The 10,736-nt window shown below is 37.2% G+C and overlaps 1 long non-coding RNA gene across 1 annotated transcript; it reads left to right on the forward strand.

Annotated features, from left to right (window-relative positions):
• Positions 1-77: 77 nt before the first annotated feature.
• On the forward strand, positions 78-9,837 carry LOC128785891 (uncharacterized). Its single transcript, XR_008430084.1, has 3 exons — positions 78-566; positions 9,290-9,363; positions 9,531-9,837. It is a non-coding gene; the product is annotated as an uncharacterized LOC128785891 (long non-coding RNA).
• The last annotated feature ends 899 nt before the right edge of the window (positions 9,838-10,736 follow it).

Below are 10,736 nucleotides of genomic sequence, written 5' to 3' on the forward strand. Positions count from 1 at the left end.
CGGGCTTGGTGGTTAAAAACGAACGAACAAAAGCTAACCGCGGAAAAAGGAACAGAAAGTGCTGACCGCGGGCGGGGCTGGCTCCAGCAGCTGGGTCCCGGCGGGCGGGCACTGTGCAGCTCCGCTGTGCTGCTCCGTTCGGGCCGGGCCTATCCAACTGGGCCTGGCCTATGAGCTCCGCTCTCAGCGTGAAGCGCTCTAGGAGCTTCCACTACTGAAAGCTGAAGTGAATTTAGACCACGAGTTGGGTGTGAGGTCAATAGTGTCGCCGCTTAACCGGACCGCTGTTGCGCATTTATTTATTTAGCATTTATTTAGTTGTCAGAGCAGAGGTGAGCTCCACACTGCCAGCTGCCCAGCACCGGGAACGGGGTTGGTGCTGCTCAGGCTCTGTCCTTGTCCTTCCAGATTTCTTGCTGCTTTCTGCGTGGCCGCTGTTTTCACTGGCCCTGACAGCCACTCTGTGACTCTGCCTTCCAAAAGTCACATGAAAATGTCTCTGGCAGGGCTGGTGTCGTGCTGGGTGCGGTTTAAATAGCGTGAACAAGGACTTTGCGACTGGCATAGTAAGTCGTAACAGCATTTATAGTGGGATAGGTATGTGGCTTCAGTTTACTGGTCGTTCCCTTTGAGATAAAAAATCAGGGGCAGGATTCATTTCGCTTGGGCATCTGAGGTTTGCTGTTGAGGTCAGGTCTTGGACCCTTTGCCGGCAGCGAGACAGGCTCCTCAAAGGGCAGCTCTTCCTAAAACAGCTCTAAACCAAGTGCACTAATTACAGCAGGGAGGTGGCTGTGCTCCTCCCCAGGCAAAGAAGACAGCAAGGGAGATTGCCTAGCCAGGTCCTTGATTTAGGTATAATTCTGTGAATGACTAGTGTAGTGGAAGAACAGCGAAAAAATGTGATAGCAATTTTGGGGGCAGTATTTATGAAGATTATATAGAAATAGGCTACCATAGGGAACAACAGGAAAAAGAACTAGGGAAGGGACTTAGAACTGTATTCCTCCTACCTAATCTTAAATGGATTTGAAGTCCTTTAATGATGTGTATACTCTACCAGGCAATAGAGAATCCCTTTCAGCTAAATCACTGGACTGGCCAATCTGAGTGTTGTAGTTAAAATTCCGAAGTGGACCATACACTTGTCTGTGTATGACTTGAGTTCAAGCCACAGTTCCCAGAAATAGTAATCTGTAAATAGAACTGGGTTATTATGTTTTTTTTTTTGTTTGTTTTGTTTTGTTTTTTTGGTTGGTTTTTAAAAAAATTTATTAAGCTTAGAGGTATGTTCCACCAGCATGCAAAGAAGAAGCAGATGAATCATAAATACCCAACAGTAATAAGCATTTGATATTTCCAAATTGCAGGTTCTGGTTTGAGTCCGCAATCAAAAAAATTTTATAAGGACCCTTTTCTTTTGAGATGTATGTACACATGCACAACAGATGCATTAATATTTTCTATACCTAATTGCTACTCAAGTAGCAATTCAGATTTATTTTTTCTGTAGAAATCCATTTTCTTTTGACAGCTTATAAGTTAAGTTAAATCTTGTTTTAAAAATAGAGTAACTGATTCATTTTACTAGCACAAACATCTTGCAGTTAACTGAGCTCTGATGTTACCAGCATCTATTTTATTCATGGCTATGATGCTGAAAAATGAAGCTGATACCACTTATTTTTCTGCAGGTCTTCTGAGTTCACTGATTCCAGAGCTATCACAGTACCACAAATGTTTTTGTTTCATTGTTGCGGGTTTATAAAATAAGTGTGAAGGGTTTTGTAGCTATATGAGGGCAAAAGTTTAAATAGACTTTTACATAGTTATTATAATATGGATTGATGGCTATATTACACTGACACAAATTAAATAATTTCTTATGAAAGCCATACACAGTATTGCATTGATTCACTCGAGGAATATCAATTACCCTGTCTTAATTGGGGACAATAAAAGCAAAATGATAAGGTTCTTGCTCCTGTCAAAATGAATCAATGCTGTCTGTATGACATAAAGCATGTTATAAAGGTTGGTATTCTAGTATTCATGTAATAAAATAATAGTAGTATAGCAGGTATTTTTAGGAGCATATAGAAAATACATAGAAAAAATGAGTAGTGCAAAATAGAGAAGAACAAAGTTTCTAAGAGGTGTGGTTTATCACAAAACTTTTCGCTTGGCATAAAAAATAAGTTGGAGGAATTCTGATATGCACAGTATATTTTCCTTTCTTTCAGGAAGAGCAGTGTCACACCTCATAATGGAACCTTACCTGATATTTTCAGGGGAATTGGATTGTGTGCAGTCTCTGATTTTGATACAGAGAATTTATTAAGACAAAGACAGCAAATAACAGTGTAACCACTCTTTTGATGGAAAATTAGTAATTATGCAGGTGGAAATGAATAAATAATGGTGTAATAGGATGTCTGAAAATGGTTTGTAAATTGAATGAAATGGAATATAAATTAGAATTTTAAAAAATGGTTCTTTCCTTCTGCATATGTCATGATATTATCTTCATAACTTGCTGGACATCTTTTCCTACCAAACAGATGAGTTTGTGAATTTTGATGGTTTAGCTGTCATGTTTTGCTCATTAATGTGTTTACTTTGATTTTAGCAAGCAAAAATACTTCTCATCTCATTTGTTTTTATTGTATACAAAATATTAGTAACAATTTTGATGTAGTGACTCATAAGGATGATTCTGATGGAGGAACAGGTGTCTGATGACCCCTTCCTTTATCAGAGAGAGCTGGCAGGATAAAGCACTAGCTTTTTTTGAAATGGTGACTGGCTATTGGACTTCCATTAGAAGAAGGGTTTTCACCCTGGCTGTTTCTGCTGTATATAGATTTGGCTTTTTTCATTTTCACAGTTCCTTTTTGATGCAGAGTTATAAATAGCATAATGTTTTGCTTTTTGGTGCACTCTTTTCTCTTTTCCTGTCATTTGCACTGTAGCTGTGCTAATGGGAGGGTGCTTAACTCAACCTTAGGCAGCCTTTTCTGCATAATTGGTTCAGTTAGGAAACAACACACTTTCAATTAATTAGTGTGATTACCTACCTAACTGTAGGTAGAGGAAATTTGGTACTCATTTGATTCTTTCTTTGCAGTGAATATTCAATAATAAAATCTTCCCTGAGCAAGATATTTCTAGAAATACAGGGTATTAAACAGCACATGTATGTGGAAAATCTCACAAGTGAGAGTATTAAATGCATCAGCAGCAGCCTCATTTATACACTTTATTAATGTGGTTCAGACATGTGCTCATAAAATAATATTCATATGAGTACCATGGGTTTTTTTTACTATTTTAAGTAGATCTTTCTGTTTATAGATATATAGAGCTAATGAGTTTTTCTAAGCTTTGAAGTACTGAGTTCAGTTTATATCCTTGTTTGGAAAGGTAGTTCTCTCTGTTTGGATTAGAAGACTAAATGTACTGAACTGTTCAAATGAGCAAATTCCCACATTGTGTTTGACAAAACTGCCTTTGATCTTTTCTGAGGAATGGTTAAACACAATATGCAGAATTTAGAGTAACCATTTGTTTGACCTGATCTGTGAACATAATTCAAGGGAAGAGACTTGTATTCCTGCAGTTTTCAGCCATATGCCCAGTTAAAAATTAAATGTTTGTAGAAAAAAATGGAAAAAACAAAAGCCACTGTAAATACCCACATTTTGTCATTCAGCTGAATATTTTGAATAATGCTAAACAGAGGATCAATTTGTCAGTAATAGCATAGCACGTCATAGTGAGAAACTGCAAACCTTAGATATATCTTCCTCTGATATACTGAGCTATCATGGAACAAAGCACTGAAGTAGTATATAAAATTTTTATTCATAGTGTGCTAGAAGCCCTTGTGAAGTATTGCAACAATACAAAATATATGTTGCTGCATAAATAAACAAGCATTTATGCTATCAAAGGGAACAGAGAAAATTTTAAGGAGTTTGTCAACAGAAAGTCTCAAAATCCAATGGCAAGGAAATACTTAAGTAGCACATAAAACCAGAGAATTAAAATAAAAGTGCTTAAAGACAGAGGGAAAGTACAGATTTATTGTTAATATAATTTTAAAATGCAATGTGGACAAATACACAAATAAAAAGAAAACCAGACTTTTTTTTATCCCTGGAGTGCTTTTTTCCCCTGTGACATATTTTCAAATGCCTTTTATGTGATTCTTTGTTTGTATGAGGTTTATGTTGTAGTTGAGCTGTCACTAATCTCATCCTAAAGCAAGGAACTGATATTTTGCATATTCTTGACAGGTATGAAAAGATCAGCAGAGGTGCCAGCTCAGAGCACAGCGTGGGTTCAGGTACTAAAGGTGCTGGAAATCCATTGCCATAAAATGGGAGAGAACTTCATAAAAATATAGAATTCTGTATTTCACACAGGAGGGGGAATTTTAATGGAAAGGAAGGAACCAGGTTTCAAGCCTACCTGTCTCCCTGTCATGCCTTGACCTCTGAAATTATCCCTTTGAACCATGTGGTTTCCATCACTTTACAGGAGAGAAGGCTTTTGACTGCAGTTTCTCTCACTCTCCCATCCTCCTTGGGATGTTTTCAGCCCTGAATGAGAATAGAAGCTTCAGATCACTGCTTTGCCTTTGGTCATACCACTTCACAGGAGACCACATGTTCCTCATTTCACAGTACAAGTAGTAACTGTCTTTTTCCCTCATGGTCTCTTCCATACAGAAAGCTGTTTTGGAATCAGTCTCTCTAGATGATTTAATCTAATTTCCAGGTTGGCTTAATGAGCATTAATGTTTGTGTCACCATAGCACTTCAGTTGAATTAGTCCACAGAATCAGCGTGGCCTAAAAATGTATAATATTATGAGAAGGATTACAATGATGCAAGGATGCTTGGGGCCAGATATTTCTGGTAAAGGTGGGAGTGTTAATGCCCTGGTGAAAGACAATGCTTATCAGAATCACGTACAATTCTAACTGTCCAAGTTAAAAAGGAAAAAAAAAAAACTGTAAGATGTCTAAGTACAGTTTATGACAAGGGAATGAAGGGTCTGTTTTACAAAAAGGATCTGTCTTTGCTTTTAAAAGCCTGAAATATGATTGAGCCTTTAATCAGAAGGTAAGAAACTGATCTATAGTGAAAAGCTATAATTAAGATAGACGCAAATTTGGTTCAACAGAACCATGAGGTTCTGTAACTACTTCAAGATATGAGTTACGAGGAAACAACTGAACTGGTTTTAGCTGAAATTTTCTAAGGGAGATGAGACTCAGTTGCCTAAAATGTCCAGCATGTGGATCACTGTAAGAGATCTGTCCTGTGTGGTAACTGCCAGGTTGCAGTAGCCCAAATGCTTCTGATTGTGTTCTTGCATACTGTTTGCTAATCTATTTCCTCACTGCTCTTACCAAAATTTGTTTACATTTGTAACCGAAATAAACAATCCTACGCTTTGACTTTTCTTTTGTGAACTGAACAATAAAACCACTTGAAAAAGTTAATTTTAATATCTTTCTAGAAAACTAATTAAACAGACTCAAAGAAGTAGAAGTATTTTTCAAATAATACCTTAAAATTCAGACTTTTATTTTTTTTATCTTTGTTTCAACTTAATGCAGCACCAAACCTCTGAAATTATAGGCATGCTCAAGCAGAACAACTCTATTTTAACTCAACATGTTAATTCATTCAGTTCTATGTTGTTTGAGGGTGCATTTGTGTTGTGCACATTGCAAATAGATCTTTTAGATGGATCTTTATGAAATACCAATGCACATTCCTCCTTCTACTAGAAACAGCACAGTTTTTAAAAAAAAGAAAATTAAATTCATGTACTTCTGTGAAATGTACATCTGCAGATATTAGGTTTGAGGAAAAAAATGTTCCTGTGCACCTGCAAAAATTGTGTAGAATAATCTTCCTAAGTGCTCCAATGATAACCACTGAACCTAAGGAGTCAGATATATAGGGCAAAAATGATGCCTTAGATTTTGGCATTCTGCACAATGTATTTATTATTGAATCGCTTTTTTCAGGACTGATGTAAATGTTAAATCTCAGAAAATTAGTTTGTAGAGATTTTCCTCTTCTGTTTTCTCCACATGGCACATTGTCTCAATATTTTAGATAAAAAATTTACTCTTTCCCTATAGAAGTCACCATCTTTTAATGTCAGTCTAATTGAAGGGCACAGAAAAACTGCTGCTGGTGAGTAATAGGAGAATTAAAAGCCAAAAAGGAACAGTGGGAAAAAAATCATAGAGTCATGAATTCATCTTACTTACCCCTTCACTGTGGATTGGCAGGTGATGTCAAGATTAGTAGATTGTACAATTGGGATACAATCTAAAATTTTAAAAAACAACCTATTTAACTCAGTTTCTGAGAAGGGATTTTCAAACTTACTTTCAAATAGTGAAAAAGCTTTTATATCAGTTTGCCACCTATGGACTTTTCATGGAAATTTTGTTTTCTTACAGAAAAAGATGTGTCATGGTTTCACTGGTCTTCATCTGCTGTGTCTTGTCTTGTTATTAGACTGCAGGTTCCTAGGGTAGAAATTTGCCCATTTGTTGGCTATATACATATACATATATGTATATATGTATATATATATATATATATATATATATATATATATATATATATATGTTTGGGAAGAGTACCTAAACAGCTGCAACAGTACAAAGTAGCAAAACAGTGTTCCTCAGTTTTTAGGATGGGTTTTAGAGATTTTAGTTGTTAGATTGTTGTCTAAGGAAGAGCCAGAAATTACACTGATATCCATTTGAAACACTGTGCATGACATTGGCTCCATAACACAAGTACAAAATTTAGTCTTGCTAGTAACAGATTTGTCTTCTTGATTAATGCCTTCAACTGAAAGTCCCTGAGCATTTTATGCTTTTTTTGGTTTTTTGATCTCTTCTAGCAACCTCCTAGTTAGTTCACTTTAAATATTAGATAAGAAATCTTGCTTGGTATCCAATCTGAGATTAACATTTGTCACCTGTATGGATCTGATAAGTATAACAAAAGGCTTTCAAATATCTCATGGAAGACTTTTAAACATCTCAAATGGTATTAGGTTCTTATGCTTAGTCAAGTAAATAGTCAGTGGAGCCCAGAGGAAGCTTCAGGTGACCAGCTATGAGAGGTCACAAATATTGAGTTCTGTTTGAGTTATTAAAGAGCTACCCTGCTGGCCTCTAGCCACCACTCCAGAAGGACACTGGTCTTCCCCAAGACCTGTGTCATGTTCGGGAGTCATGAGTTTTGAATAGCTTATGACATCAGAAATAATGCTCGGTATCTACTGATGGGCAATGAAATCAAGCTGTCAATATCTACTCAGTAAGATGAAGCTTTCTAGGCTCTGTGGATTATGCTGGTTAGATCTTTATTAGTTGTAGTGAGACCCTAAAGTAAGCAGCATGATTGTAGGCACCTACCTTTGGGAAGGATTCAGCTGCATGTACGTCAATCTCTAGTGTCATTTAGGTTTTGTGGGATATTTCTTCTGCTCTCTTACAGCCCCTGTGGAAATATGTGTATTCCTCAAGTATTGTGTCATGTTTACCCACCCTATGCAGGTGTTCTGAATAGCTGAAAGCATTTTATATGCATTGGATGTCTGTACTTACTCTCCAGCTTACTTCATCTTGTGTGGAATTGCAACCATTATCTTCCGCTTACACACAGAAGAAAAATGTTTCCTAGGATAGCCCCAAAATGCTGTGATAAGAAGTGGAATTCAAATTCCTGCAGAGCTAGAAAGATTGGTGGTGGGGAGCAGGAGGTGGTGATCAACCTTTTAGCAGAAAGGCTAACACCAGTTAACTTGACCATGAGAAGTTAATAACTTCAGTCTGAGGTATTCATGAGCCAGCTGCCTCACTATTTCTGTAGCACCTCTGTGCTCTTCTGCTTTGTGACGTGCTTATTCCCTTTCTCGTGTCACATACTTACAGTATCAGTACATTTGGCATTTGCTGAATAAGAGAACTGCAGAATTACCATGTCTAATATTGTGTTTGCAGAATTCCAGGCATGATGATACTAAAATGAATAATATGTTTTAAATAGTGAAACCACAAATTATTTGGGCCCTTTAAATGTCGAGTTTCTGCCTTTTTTAGTTTTTCTAACTACTGTAGCCTTGTCAACAAGTCCTCTCCTTGGAAATTTCAGTTCATTTCAGACAGGATATTTGAAAAGTCTATTAGCAGAATTCTGAAAAGTCATGGATCTTTTTACTGAAGGCTCATATATGTAGTGTAGTGCTCTGTCATGTCTATAGATATTGGTAACTGCATGCTATATAATGACTGTATTATTAAGTTCTGAAATATTTCCACTCAGAATCTGCCTGTCATTATGAAACCTGTTTTTCTAGGTGTTTCTGGACATATATTCCCAATGAAAATGCCTATGTAGATATCTGATAACAGAGTTCAGACAATAGACGTTTTATGCAACTTTTATCCTATCTGACTTATAATCTTGGAAGTTGTACAAGTTTAAACACTGAGTTTTGAGTCAGTGAAATGAATTGAGTGTCTGCATGGAGTGATTCATCTTGTCTAAAACACCAGATTTAGGGTGAATGAATTAGGAGATGAATTACCCACTGGAGGTGCCTCATTCACTCTCTTCGTACATACAGGGCTTAAGGTTACTCTTTTTGAAGTAGTCAACTTTGAGTTGACTGAAGTTGATTATATTAATCTTCCCTTTTCTAATTAGAATGTGGAATGCTCTGAATATGCTAACAAGCTCTTGAGCTTTGTTATCATCAAATCTGCACTGATATTGAACACTTAGATTTAGCTTACAGATGGTACATGTGTCTACTGGTCTTTTGGTGTTGCCTCCAAAACAGTATCACAGGAAATTGTTCAAGTTTGTCCATTATCAGCCATGAGAATCTATAACAAAGCTGCTTAGAATAGCTTAAATGTAATTTTCCACAATGAAAATATGTAATGCATTTAATTATTCAGCACTGAGACTGTCACCCCAGGTAAAATTTAGAAATATCTATTTAATTGGTTACCAATATCTAGTTAATGGTTTTACTTGAGTTTGCTGTGAGGTCGGCATGGGCAGAATGAGCATTTGGCAGTAATGGTGTTACACACAGCTATGTGAGCTGTGCCCGTGAGGTTCATGGGGGGCTTGTTTAGTTTTACAAGAAGGACCCTGCTGGAGGAATCCCCTCCACAAGAGTGGGAGATGCCTACACCTGGCTCCTGTTTGCTTTTTAACTGGCATTTCAGGAGAGTGGTGACGTGGAGTGCTACAGGCAGGAGCTACAAACAGAGACTTGGCAATCAACTTCCTTGACAACTGGGTGAGCAATAGTTGTTCCTAATGTTCAGCAGAACCTGAACTTAACTCCAAAATGATGAGTTTTACTTTTCTGTCTATATTTTTAAATTTATTTTTTATTAAAAGAATAATTTTTTTGAGCTCTTTATTTGCCTTCTTATTTTACAGCTTTTTTGGTTCACTTTTTAGGTGTTCTCAGAAGCTGTGAAGGTTGAAGCTATGGAGGTTGGTATTTCGAGAATAGAAATTTAAAGTCATGGAATTAAAGTCTGAGTAATATGCCAGTTTTCATGGAAGTTCACTAAGGAATGTCTCCCATGGGATGGACCCCACACTGGAGCAGGGAAGGAGCGTGAGGAATTCCCCTGGAGGAGGAAGGAGCAGAGACAACCTGTGGTGAACTGACCACAGCCCCATCTCCTGTCCCACCTAGCTGCTGGCGGGGAGGAGAAAGAGAATTTGGGATTAAAGTTAAGCCCAGAAAAAAGGGTGCATAGGTGGAAGGTGTTTCAGGTTTTGTCTTTATTTCTCATTATCCTATTCTGATATGTTTGGTAATAAATTAAACTAATTTCCCTAAGCCAAGTCACTCTTGCCCATGCTGTTAATTTCTGAGTGATCTCTCCCTATCCTTCTCTTGACCTATGAGCCTTTTGTTAAATTTCCCTGTCTAGCTGCAGAGCGGGACGACAGAGTGGCTCAGTGGGCACCCAGCATCCAGCCAGGGTCAATCCACCATAATATGAAGCAAAAATCATCTCATGGGAATGGAGTTTTAAAAAAAGGAGAAAAGAGTGGATTTCATGGAATCATAATTTTGTAGTCAGAATCTGATATTTTAATCCAAGTGCTGTATAATGAACTCAAATCTATTTCCAGTTTCAGAAATCGGCAACCTTTCATCCTCTCCTTGCAAAAAAATACATCTAATGAAATCAGGGAACTAGACCTTAAGGCAGTCATTCTAGTTCCATATAGTTAAAAAACCTCATGGCATGAACTGCAAAATACCTAATGAAAGAAAATATGTGTGCCAATGAATTGAATGTGCTTTTACAAACCTCTGATTATTCTGCAATGGGCTATGTGGTGTGTAGGTTTCATAACAGAAATGCAGCTTGCAGGTAACTGAGGCAATAACTTTCAAAAGACTGGAAAGCAGAGTGCACAGAAATCAAAATAATGTTTATAAACATTGAGCTGATGACACCTAGGATGATTTACCAATAAGTTCCACTATTTTAGTCTCAGATTTTTCACAGAAGAAATCTGTAAAATAAATGCCAATGAATTTGAGTAGCTGAGCTTAACACTGATAATACAGGTTCTCATTCCCAAACATTTCAGAAACTCGGAGATCTGTCTTTTAGAAAATAAACTCACAGTAGTGAAGAC

The sequence above is a fragment of the Vidua chalybeata genome, chromosome 3, assembly GCF_026979565.1.
Source record: "Vidua chalybeata isolate OUT-0048 chromosome 3, bVidCha1 merged haplotype, whole genome shotgun sequence".
Lineage (NCBI taxonomy): Eukaryota > Metazoa > Chordata > Aves > Passeriformes > Viduidae > Vidua > Vidua chalybeata.